Here is a 13879-nt window from a genome sequence, read left to right as displayed (position 1 = left end):
AAAGGTCAATTAGATCATAACTGCCCATGCCAAACATGCTCATACTGAAATTAGGCTGGCTTAGTCTCTTAATTACTGGAGTTGAATATGTAGATGTCAATACAAATATAGATCATTTAGTTATTACCTACATATGTACTCATCTATGTATTTGTATCTATGTGTCCATTCAACCATCCATCCATCCATCTATCTTGTGGCCTGCATGGGGAAGCAAGATAACAGTGTCAGTTAATTGTCTCCTGCTAAAATGTGAGTGATCATGTTAAAATCCAGTTTCTCAAGCTTGCTAGAAAGGATATTTTCTTACAAAGCCATGTTTCTGCCCTTTTCTTCTCTTTTCACTTATTTCTACCAATTTTTGTCTTACATATTTTGTTGTTGCTAAATGCATTTTCATTTTGAATTAATATTTATTCTTATAGAGCTGTTACATTAATCAACTTGTGAAGCCTCTATTTGTTTCAGATATCTCTCTTGTCATAAATTCATGTAGCTACTTCACTTGTCAGATTGGCTAACATTCATGTTGTTGAATTAATATTCATTTTTAATTTTTTCTTTGAATCTGTACTCCTAGGACAAAATATGATAAAGCTTTTATATTTAAAATTAATCTTATTCACACATCTACGTAAAATTCATTTTAAATATTATTTTGTTCTTAAAGACTGGGCCTGCTATCTATCCTAAACTAGTTTTCATCTTACTATGGCCCCAACCTGGCTTATGGCGCTCCCTCCTATGTATTGAAATTACCGTTTGGCTACCATGATCACATTAGTTGTGCCTGTGTTGAATCAAATTTATTATTTTGCTTAGGATATTTTTCTCTTACTCTTATTTAACCAGTGTATTGTGATCATTTAAATTTAAAGATTTTATTGACAGGGTTGAATCCATATTGATAAAACAACATTGACAACTGTCTTTTGGACATGCTGGGGCTTTGTTTTCTGTGTCTGTCCTGTTTGAACTGAACTTCTGTATCTTCTTTTGCCCACTATCTTAGCACAGTAAGTTATTATGTTTGCTGTGGAATTATAACATCATTTAACACTACTAGGGATGTATGCATATTTAATATAATGGCCCTTTAAGATAAATTGAAAGGAAATAAAAGATATCTCAGATTATTTCCCAATATTAAATTTAAAAAAGATAAAAAGAAAAAAAACCCTGAAATTGATCCAGGAGCATCACATAAGCTAGGAGAGGACTCTACCAATAAGCTAAGCAGCACTTCCTAACTTGCTTTGGATGTCTTCAAACACATTCTTACTGCAAAACCTCAGCCTCTTTGAGTAGTTGGGAATGAAGACCTGTACAGTCATATCTAGTACATTTAAAAATAATCTGCTTGTTTTACTAATTGGAAGTCTCTCTTTTAACACTCTTTATTTTTAAAAAAATATACTTTGTATATTCACAGACATGTGGGCAGTAGAGGTCAGAGGCCACCTGCCAAGACTTGGTATTGACTCTTGTTTCTGCCACTTTACTCCAGGTGGCTAGCCAAAAAAGTTTTGGAAGCTCTGCTGTCTATATGTTCTGTCTTGTCTAGGGCTGCTAATATTACAGATGCATATTACCACATAAGGATTTTTTTACGCAGATAGTACATTTTATTTTCCTACATTTAAATTATTTTAAATTAAAAACAGTATCATAACCCCTCCTTTCTCCTTTCTTACCTCTATCCCTTCCCAGCCAAATTTCCTATAATCCATGCAGTTTCCTTCCCACACTCATGGTGATAGTCTGGTTGAAAAACAGGAAATCTGCTTTGAAACATTTTTTCCCTATAAATAACTACGTAAATACAGGATTTTCATGTAAATTCTTGGATCAAATTCATGCCATAAAATTTGTAGATAAGCACTTTTACTCACTAAACTATTTCTCTAAGTCCATATGCTTGTATTTTTCTTTTCTATTTTCTTCGTTCTCTTTTGTTTTCTTCTTTCTTTGCCTTTTTAATTTTTTAAAAATACTTTGAGAAGTTCATATCTAAACACAGTATGTCATGATCAAATATACCCTATTTCTTCATTTCTCTCTGGACAAAATTTCCCTTCAAACTTCATATGCTCTTTGTTTCAAACCAACTTATCATTTCCTTTAAGTGTTTGGGTGTAGGACCATCTTCTTGCAGGCTTTCAGTGGCCTTTGTCGTGAAAAAAAAAAGACTCTCTCTTCTCTACTAGCCAAACCTTCTCTGTAATGCTCAGAACTTCACAACCCCCTCCACCATCCATGCTGGGATTTTGGCAGGCTTGATCTGGCACTAATCTTGTGTGTAACTTCACAGAAGTTGTGGTAGCTTCCTGGGTTCACAGCTATTTTATTCTTGTATAGATTCTAAGGTCTTCAACCCCATGAATTACTTTAAAGTTTTCTCTGTTTCTCTTTATTTAAAATTTCACTTTTTCTCTTAATTTGTGTCTTTTAGGTTGTTTGATTTATTTCTACCTTCCTTCCATCCTTCCTTCCTTTTTTTCTCTTCCTTCTTTTTTCCTCTTTTGCTTTTTTTTTTTTTTTAGGAAATCTCATGGATATGAACTTGTACTCAAACTCCCTGCATAGTAGATGATAATCTTGAGTCATCTTGAGTGCCTCTGTTTCCATTTCCATCCCAGAAGCTAAGGTGACAGATGTACAATGCTGCATGACACCAGTTTTATGCCAGCTGGGGATAACAACCAGACTTTTTGCTTGCTAAGTTCTTCGTCCTCAGTTTGCACAGGAAGAGCACTGCATTCATTTATTACCTATCTACCTTCTAATTTTAATATCACATCTTTGCTTATGTTGATTAGGTTCATTTCAGTTTCCTGGATATACTGTTTTGAGGAAGCATTACTCTGGAATGCTCTTAGGCATTGCCACTTCATATATGCATCCCGCACCCTTCCGTTATTCCATTTTTCTTCTCCTAGTTTCAACTGCACATGCATTGCATCCTTTGAAATTACTTCTATGTTGTTTAGATTTTTCCATTCAGTTTCTTGGCTTTATGCATGTTTTTACTTTGTTTTTCAACCTTAGTACTTTGTTTTGTCTTAACTTCTACCAATCTCCTTTCCTATGCTATGTTCAGTATAAATGTATTTTCTGAAAAAAAAATTCATTTCTGCTAAAGTGATTATGACTTCTAGCAATTCCATCAGTTTTTGCTTATTGTCTACCTTTTCTATTAGAGCCCTTAACACATTGTCAGAATTGTTAGAACACTCTTGCCCTAAATTCCCAATATATGTGTCATTTCTGTGTTTCATTATAAGGCATTCTCCCCTTGATGTTTTTCACTTTTTTCTTGCTTTTGATAAGACTTGCAATTTTCTTTTTAAATTTGTTTTTTTCCATCAGTGCTATAAAGTGAGGTTAATCATATTTTGGTATGAGGAGTCATATTTATTGAACCAAGTTCTAGTTTGAGGCTCATGTCTTACTGTCACTGTTCTAATATCTTCTATTTTAGGACTCTCCTTATACTAGATAATGGCAATTCCTGAATATATTTCCCATAACAAATCAAAGATATGAACTGTGTGTGCAATATAAAGAGAAAATTCAAATGTAAAAATTTGACACCAGAATACCCATTGAAGTTATATAATCAGTGTAGATTAAAAATTTTAAATTAAATTTATATATTTATTAACTTTATCTCCCAATATTAGCTTCTATCCTCCCAGTACCATGCACAAAGATCCTTTCCCCATTCCTCCTTCCCCTTCCCTCTTGAGAAGGGAGAGGTCCCCTCTATGTGTGAACCCTTCCCCCTCCCACCACCCCCACCCCCACCTAGCACATCAAGTCTGGACTGCATGCAGGACTAGACATAACTTCCTCCACTAAGGCTAGACAAGGAAGCCAGTTAGGGAAATAGAATTCACAATTAGACAGGCCCTAGATTTGGGGACAACCCCCATTCCTGTTGATGGGGAATCCACATGAAGACCAAGCTGTTCATCTGGTACATATGTGCATGGAGTCTAGATGTAGCCCATGCTTGCTCTTTGGTTGGTGATGTAGTTGCTGGCAGTCCCCAAGGGTCCAGGTTAGTTGACTCTGTTGGACTTCCTGTGGCATCCCTGTTATCATTGGTCCCTTAATCCTTCCACAAACTCTTCTACATGAGTCCCCAAGTATCTCATACTTTATATTAATATTCATTTGTAAATGAATACATACCATGTATGTTCTTTTGGGTCTAGGTTACTTCATTTAGGATGATACTTTTAATTTCACCCATTTGCCTGCAAGATGTATAATGTCCTTGTCTTTAATAGCTTAGTAGTATTCAATTGTGTAAATGAACTACATTTTCTTTATCCATTCTCCAGTTGAGGGAAATCTAGGCTGTTTCTGTTCTCTGGCTATTACAAATGAAGCTGCTATGAACATAATTGAACAAGTGTCATGTTGGAATGCTGGAGCAATTTTGGAGTATATGCCCAGAAGTGGAATAGCTGGGTCCTGAGGTAGAACTATTCCTACTTTTCTGAGAAGCCACCAAATTGATTTCCAGAATGGTTATATATGTTTTCACTCCTACCAGCAACAGAAAAGTGTTCCCCTTGCTCCACATCTTTGTCAGCATGTGATGTTCCTTAAGTTTTTGATCTTAGCTATTCTGATATGTATAAGACAGAATCTCAGATTCATTTTGATTTGTATTTCCCTAAAGATATAGACCATTTCTTTGAGTTCTTCTCAGTCATCTGAGATTCCTCCATTGACAATTCTCTGTTTAGCTCTGTACCCCACTTTGTATTGGGTTACTTGTGTAAAATTTCTTGAGTTCTTTATATATTTTGAATATTAGGGCTGGTGAAGATGTCAGATGTAGGGTTGGTGAAGATCTTTTCCCAATCTGTAGTTTCTCACTTTGTCCTATTGACGGTGTCTGTTGACTTATAAAAGATTTTCAGTTTCATGAGGTTCCATTTATTAATTGTTGATCTTAGTGCTTAGCCACTGTTGTTCTGTCCAGAAAGCTTTTTTTTTCTTGTAGAGATGAGTTCAAGGCTATTCCCCACTTTCTCTTTTTTAATTAAACCAAATTAAATTTAGTTTATCTTGTTTTATTTTGAGGTCCTTCATCCATCTGGGCTATAATTTTGTACAGGATGATAAATATGGATCTATTTGCATTCTTTTACATGCAGACATCCAGGTAGACCAGCACTAGCTGTTGAAAGTGCTTTCCCTTTTCCATTATATGGTTTTGGTCTCATTGTCAAAAATCAAGTGTCTGTAGGTATGTGGATTGATTTCTGGGTCTTCAATTAGATTCCATTTTTCCACATGTCTCTTTCTATACTACTACCATAGTTTTTATTACTATTTTTCTGTAGTACAGATTGAAGTCAGAGATAGTGATACCTCCAGAAGTTCTTTTAGTTTTCAGGATCGTTTTAGCTATCCTGGATTTTCTGTTTTTCATATGAGGTTGAGAATTACCTTTCAAGGTATGTAAAGAATTTTATTGGTAGTGTAGAAGAATTTTAATCCAGCCACATGGTTGCTCTGGCAAAGGACCACATCCACTGTCCTTCTAGGTCTATGTGAAGTCGAATACAAACAAAGCTTTTCCCAAGAGACAGAGTAAAGCAGATATCTGAGTTCAAGGCCAGCCTGGAATAGAACAAGTTTCAGATTTAAATAAAAAGGCTTAAAGCCACGCATGGTTGTACAAGACTTTAATACCAGCAATCAGAAGTTAGAGTCATACAGATCTCTGAGTTCTAGTCACCCAGGTCTCAGGTAGATTGAGTCAGTGACTAAAGAGTGCAATGCAGAGAGAGAGAGAGAGAGAGAGAGAGAGAGAGAGAGAGAGAGAGAGAGAGAGAGAGAGAGGTGGCAGCTTTATCAGGATAGTTTTACAATGACAGTATTCAGGTGAAGACAGAACAAGCCAGAGAATGAAAAGGTAGCAAAAGATTAGAATTAGTCTGAGGCCAAGCAGAATGTTAAGTTAGAAGCTGAGAGGAGCAAGTTTTAATCAGTCAGTCAGCTTGGAGAGGGGTTTGAGCTGGAAAAGTTGAGTTGAACTAGCCAGATAAGGATCTGAAAGCACTAAAAGGGTGAGCTTATTCGGCAGTAAGCATATAAGATGACAATTACATCACGTGAATGAAAGTCACTTTAACAATCACAACTGTGCATATTTGGTTTGTAAAAGAGATATATAAAATAGAAGGAATGTTATATTTTGAAATATTACTCACCTTAGATGTTCTTCACATAAAAATCTATGTATTTCTCTTAAATCCATCCTAGTCTCCTTTTACTAACATTAAAGCCACATTGAATTTTAGAAGCTGAGGTAATACGAACAATGTATAATCAAATTAAACCACAGAGCCTGGGGATCCTGCCCCTAGATACCAACCTTCAAAAATGCAGGACTTTCAAGTTCTTTGGAGATTAATAAAGGGAAGTGACATGAGATCAATAACCCTCTGTGAACCTGGGTTATTCCACACAAAGTAGCCCTCAAAATCACCATTGTTTGGTTATCAGTTAGGAGTTCAACTGACTTCTGTACTTATACAGCTCACTAAAAGGCAGTTTTCTGAGTTACTTTAGTTTTTTAAAGGATCCAACAAAATCTACTATTTTTCTCATCCAACATTGTCAAGATTCTATGGAACAAGTGATACCAGAGCCTTTTATATGTCATAACTAAACTTAAAAATGCCTGGTTAATATTTGAACATTGAATTCAAGAAATAAAAATAAAAAATATATTTGGGTATTGATCTCATTCAAAATTACTGGCAATGTTTCCCTTAACCATATATTTTCACTGTTTCTACATTCTTTGAAAGGTTTACTATGTTTTTTAATGTACCTGAGTATTTATTTAATCAAAAACCATCTTTGCATCAATTTTCTCTCTTTCCTTCCTTCCCAGACCTTCCCCTATATTTCCCTGTGCATCCCTCCCTAGTCCTCCTCAATTTCTATTCAGAAAAGGGCAGGCCTCCAATGGATATCAACCAACCATGAAATCAATTGGTAGTAAGAGTAGGCATCTCCCTGTATTGAAGCTGGGCAAAGTACAAGTATCTGAGGATAGCAGAATATTATTAGGAATCCATTACTATCCTAGGTCTCTGGGCTATGCAGCCTCTGGGTTGTGATTCTCCAGGCAGTGCTAGGAGTGGGTTCTCACTGATGGCATAGGTCTCAAGAGGTACCTGTCATGGATTGGGTACTATCTTACCAAACACATGTTTATTTTTAGTTAGGATAAATTGTAGCTTAAATATTTTGTTTCTTAATTGGTTTCTCAAACAACAATGGCAAAGAACATTGATGATTTTTAGTCTATGTTGTTGAGCTCAATATGTCATATTGTAACTTTAAAACCATTAGTATGCTCAATGCAGACTATTTGAAATGGTAAAGAAATTCAGTAGACAATGATTTCGACCTAAGAGCAAGTGATGACACAGTGCTTCCCCCAAAAGACATGTGTTGTAATTTCCTGTTTGTTTTTTTTTCTCTTTTTGTGGTCTGGTTCAATATATCACTTTAACTACAAAATTTAGGTTCTAATTGATTCTAATCCTATGTCTATTTATGATATCTACTCATGTGACTCATAAAGCCATAGCTGTTGCATAGCTTCGTAGGTATGTGCTCATAAAGTAAATGAAAACAAATGTTTTAACTAACACAACAGCTCTATAATACTCTATAATACAAATAATTCTAGACTGACTTCCCACAGGCTAGAAGCTTGAGGTGGATAGCAAGCATTGATCCTTCCGCTCGAAAACCAAACCTTGGAGAACTGACACTTGTAATTTATACATTTGGGAATACACTTAAGGAACAGTTTGGGTGGAAACACTGAAGTTACCATTGTCTTAGTGACACACTGAATTTCAAAATTCTAAAACACAATTTTAAAAGATGAGATTTGTCAACGAGGGTGCAGAGGGTACCTGGAAGAGAATGGGGGACAAGAGATGTGAAGAAGGATGCCAAGACAAGAGTCTAATCAAGGCAACAATTTAATTGTTTCCCAAGGCTGAATTTATACCATAACAGGGGTAACGGAGGGGGGAAGTGTGAAACATTTATGCAGGCCAAGGATACAGTACTCATGTGGTCAGCTGATGTCAACAGGATCTTGGTTTTACAAAAAGGTTACAGGTTTGTGATATCATTAGTCAGCAGGATGTTGGTTTCTCAGAAAGTTTACAGGTCATCACATTGGGCATCTTGACATCAGATATATTTCTCAGCAAGGTCACAACTTTATCATATCATTATTAATCCTGACCACCAGATTTGTATTAGTCTTTTGCAGCTGGCTGGGGATTTTCCATGAACCCAGTCATACTTAACTCTAACTATACTATTAACATCAATAATGGAGGGTTTTAAGGGCATCACTCCCAACAGAGATTGTTTTAAGACAATGCAAAAATTAAGTTACTGCATTTGAAGACTAAACTATTTTAAAGCACCAAAAGGAAATAAAACAGGAAAATGTCATTTTTATTCCCATTTTAAAATATTAGTTCACATTCATGTGTAAGTTTCACAATCTGTGTATAATGCTTTCCCTAGCCTGAACCTTTTTTTAAATTTTTTATTTATTTACATTTCAAATGTTATCCTATTTCCCGGTTTTTCATCCATAAGTCCCCTATCACTTCCTCCTTCCCTCTTCTTTTATGAGGGTGTTCCCCAACCTATCCACCCTCTCCTTCCCACCTACACACCATGACATGCCCCTACACTGGCAGGTCGAACCTTGGCAGGACAAAGGGCTTCTCCTCCAATTGGTGTACAACAAGGCCATTCTCTGCTAAATATGCAGCTGGAGCAATGGATCAGTCCATGTGTACCTTTGTATAGTGGTTTAGTCACTGGGAGCCCTGGTTGGTTGGGATTGTTGTTCCTCTAATGGAGTTGCAAATCCCCTCAGCTCTTTCAATCCTTTCTCTAACTCATCCAATGCAACTCGTTCTCAGATCAGTAGTTGGATGAGAGCATCCTAGTCTGTTTTATCAAGTTCTGGCAGAGCCCCTCAGGAGACAGCTATATCAGGCTTCTGTCAGTATGCACTTCTCAGCATCAACAATATTGTCTGGGTTGGGTAGCTGTATGTATATGGGTTGGTTCTACAAGTAGGGCAGTCTCTGAATAGCCTTTCCATCAGTCTCTGCTACAAACATTGTCTCTGTATATCTTCTTATGAATATTTTTGTTTCCCCCTTCTAAGGACCTAGGCATCTGAACTTTGGTCGTCCTTCTTCTTGAGCTTCATGCGGTCTGTGGATTGTATCTTGCGTAATCTGAGCTTTTGGGCTAATATCCACTTATCAGTGAATGTGTGCCTTGTATATTTTTTTGTGAATGGGTTACTTTACTCAGGATGATATTTTCTAATTTTGTCAATTTGCTTATGAATTTCATAATGTCATTGTTTTTAACTGCTGAGTACTACTCCATTGTGTAAATGTACCACATTTTCTGTATCCATACCTCTTTTGAAGGACATGCAGGTTCTTTCCACCTTCTGGCTATTATGAATATGGCTGCTATGAACATAGTGGAGCATGTGTCCTAGTTATATGTTGGAGCATCATTTGGGTATATGCTCAGGAGTGGAATAACTATGTCCTCAGGAAGTAATAGGTCCAAATTTCTGAGGAACCTCCGGACTAGTAACAAGACCATTGTACCAGCATGCAATCCCACCAACAATGGAAGAGTGTTCTTCTTCCTCTATATATTCACCAACATCTGTTGTCACCTGAGTTTTTGAACCTAGCCGTTCTGACTGGTGCAAGGTGCTATTTCAGAGTTGTTTTGATTTGCATTTCCCTGATGACTTAGGATGTGGAACATTTCTTTATGTGCTTCTCGGCCATTCTATATTCCTCAGCTGAGAATTCTTTATCTCTGTACCACATTTTTCCAATAGAATAATTTGATTCTCTGGAGTCTGACTTGTTGGATTCTTTTTATATATTGGATATTAGCCCTCTCTAAGATGTAGAATTGGTAAAGATCTTTTCCACATCTATTGGTTGCCGATTTGTCCTAAAGACAGTGTCCTTTGCCTTACAGAAGCTTTGCAATGTAATGAAGTCCCATTTGTTAATTCTTGATCTTAGAGCATAAGCTATTAGTGTTATGTTCAGGAAATTTTCCCCAGTGCCCATGTGTTCAAGGCTCTTCCCTCCCTTTTTCTTCTAATAGTTTGAGTGTATCTGGTTTTATGTGGAGGTACTTGATCCACTTGTACTTGAGCTTTGAACAGGTCAATAATAGATCTATTTGCATTGTTCTACATGCTGAACTCCAATTGAAAAGGCACTATTTGTTGAAAATACTTCTTTTTTCCACTGGATGGTTTAAGCTCCTTCATCAAAGATCAAGTGACCATGGGTGTGGTGTGTGGGTACATTTCTGGGTCTTCAATTCTATTCCATTCATTGACTTGCCTGTCTCTGTACCAATACCATACAGTTTTTATCACAATTGCCCTTTAATACAGCTTGATGTCAGGGATGCTGATTCTCCCAGAAGTTCTTTTATTGCTGAGGATAGTTTTCACTATCCTTTTTTTTGTTTGATCGTTTGTTTGTTTGGTTGGTTGGTTTTGTTTTGTTTCATTTTGTTTTTGTTATTCCAAAGAAATTTGAAAATTGCTCTTTCTAACCCTATGAAGAATTGAACTGGAGTTTTGATGGATTGCATTGAATCTGTAAATTGCTTTTGGTAAAATGGCAGTCTTTATATGTTAGTCCTTCCAATCCATGAGCAAGGGAGGTCTTTCCATTGTCTGAGAGCTTCTTCAATATCTTTCTTTAGATACTTGAAGTTCTTGTCATAGAGATCTTTCACTTGCTTGGTTAGAGTCATACTGAGGTAGTTTATGTTATTTGTGACTATTGTGAAGGGTATCATTTCCTAATTTCTTTCTCAGCCTGTTTATCCTTTGAGTGGAGGAAAGCTACTGATTTGTTTGAGTTAATTTTGTATCCATCCACTTTGCTGAAGTTGTCTAGCAGGTTTAGCAGTTCTCTGCTGGAATTTTTGGGGTCACCTAAGTCTATCTTATCATCTGGAAAGAATGACATTTTGACTTTTTCCTTTCTAATTTGTATCCACATCCCTTTGTTGTCAGATTGCTCTGGCTAGGAATTGTAGTACTATAGAATAGATAGGGAGAGAGTGGGCAGCCTTGTCTAGTCCCTTATTTTAGTGGGATTGTTTCAAGTTTCTGTCCACTTAGTTCGATGTTGGCTATTAGTTTTTTGTATATTGCTTTTATAATGTTTAGTTATGAGTCTTGAATATCTGATCTTTCCAAGACTTTTAACAAAAAGGAGTGTTGAATTTTCTCAAATGGTTTTTCATTATCTAATCAGTGATCTTGTATTTTTTTTAGTTTGTTTATATAGTGGATTATGTTGGTAGATTTTCCTCTATTGAACCATCCCTGCATCCCTGGGATGATGCCTACTTGATCATGATGGATGATTGTTTGGATGAGTTATTGGATTTGGTTTACTAGAATTTTATTGAGTATTTTTACATTGATATTCATAAGGGAAATTGGTCTGAAATTCTCTTCCTTTGTTGGGTCTTTGTGTGGTTTATGTATAAGCATTATTGTGGAATTATATTGTGGAATTATACATGGAATTGGGTAGTGTTCCTTCTGTTTCTATTTTGTGGAATAGTTGGGATAGTATTGATATTTTTGTCTTCTATGAAGGTCTGATAGAGTTCTGCACTAATCCAATCTGGTCCTGGGCTTTTGTTGGTTTGGAGACTTTTAATGACTGCTTCCATTTCTTTAGGAGTTATGGGAGTGTTTAGATGGTTTATCTGATCCTGATATAATTTTGGTACCTGGTATCTGTCTAGAAAATTGTCCATTTCATCCACATTTTCCAGTTTTGTTGAGTATAGGCTTTCAAAGTAGGATCTGATTATTTTTTGAATTTCCTCAGTGTCAGTCTTTCCCATTGAGGTGTGCTTCCTGTATGCAGCAAAATGCTGGATTCTTGTTATGTGTCCAGTCTGTTAGTCTCTGTTTTTTATTTGGGGAATTGAGACCATTGATGTTAAGATATTAAGGAATTGTGATTGTTGTTAGAGGTTGAATTGTGTTTGAGTGTCTCTCTTCTTTTGGTTTTGTTGCAACAAGATTACTTTCTTGCTTTTTATAGGGTGTAGTTTCCCTCCTTGTGTTGGAGTTTTCCATCTATTATCCTTTGTAGGGCTGGATGTATAGAAAGATATTGTGTAAATTTGGTTTTGTCATGGAATATCTTGGTTTCTCCATCTATGTTAATGAGGGTTTTCTGGATACAGTAGCCTGTGCTGGCATTTGTGTTCTCTTAGGGTCTGTATGACATCTGCCCAGGATCTTCTGGCATTCATACTCTCTGTTGAGAAGTCTGGTGTAATTCTGATAGGTCTGCCTTTATATGTTACTTGACCTTTTTCCCTTACTAATTTTAATATTCTTTCTCTGTTTTGTACATTTGGTGTATTGACTTTTATTTGACATGGGGAATTTCTTTTCTGATCCAATCTATTTGGAGTTCTGTAGGTTTCCTCTATATTTATGAGCATCTCTTTCATTAGGTTAGAGAAGTTTTCTTCTATAATTTTGTTGAAGATATTTACTGACACTTTATGATGGGAATCTTTGCTCTCTTCTATACCTTTTATCCATAGGTTCAATCTTTTCATTTTGGCCTGGATTCCCTGGATGTTTTTGGTTAAGAGCTTTTCATGTTTTGCAATTTCTTTGGCTATTGTGTTTTCTATCTCAAATGTTGTCTCACTTTGTGATTTCTTTATTGTTTTGTAGGATGATGTCATCATGTAGGTGTACAGGTACAAGATAGAATGGGGCCTGTCATTGGACGAGAAGGAAGGATGGGTGGGAGAAAAGTTTTAGAAAGAGGAAGAGACTGGAGGGGAGAGAAAAAGCTGAGGGAGAACATGGAGGCTGATGTTAAGATTCCTCTCTGCACATTTACAGGTTGTTATGAATATTCTGAATAGATGGATGTATACAGGCTTTTGTGTGTCTATCTAGGCTGTTCTGTGTTCTTTCACATGGCGCTTTTAGTTTAAGAGAGTTTGAGGTGGTGGAGACACTGGGCTGCCTCAGAATTGAGATCTATATTTCTGGCATGGTGGCAACCTGCCTTGGGAACTAGATAGGTAGAGAGATTGTTGCCAGGCTCAAAGAGAAGTCTTCAGCAGTATGATATGGGATTGTGCAGAGCAGGTGGGACATTTTGCTCACTGAGATGAAGCTATTTACCAGATATCTTGAGGCACTAGGGTGCCAGACCTAGAGAGGGGGTAAAATACAGCATTTTTAAATATAATTTTACAGCAATATTATTTCTATTTCCAGTTTCAGATCCTGGATGGTTTTCTTCAATCCCTTCACCTATTTGTTTGTATTTTCCTGTAATTCTTTAAGGGAAATTATGCTTCCTCTTTAATAGCTTCTACCTTTTTAGTTGTGTTGTCCTGTATTTCTTTAAGGGAATTATTTAATGTCCTGCTTAAAGTCTCTACCATCATCATGAGTTATGATTTTCAAGTCAAAATTTTGCTTTTCTTGTGTGTTGGGGTATCCAGGGTTTGCTGTGGTGGGAGAACTGAGTTCTGATTATGTCAAGTGGCCTTAGTTTCTGCTGCTTAAATTCTTGTCCTTACCTCTCACCATCTGCTTTTCTCTGTTGTTAGCTGCTCTTGACCCCCATGTAAGCCTGTGTGTCAGCACTCCTGGAGACTGGCTTTCTCCCAGCAGGATCTAGGTATAGTGAGTTACATGGTCAGCTCTGGCCAAAAACAGAAGGAT

This window comes from Rattus rattus, chromosome 3 (assembly GCF_011064425.1).
Source record: "Rattus rattus isolate New Zealand chromosome 3, Rrattus_CSIRO_v1, whole genome shotgun sequence".
Taxonomy (NCBI): Eukaryota; Metazoa; Chordata; class Mammalia; order Rodentia; family Muridae; genus Rattus; species Rattus rattus.
Note: the sequence above shows the minus strand (reverse complement) of the source record.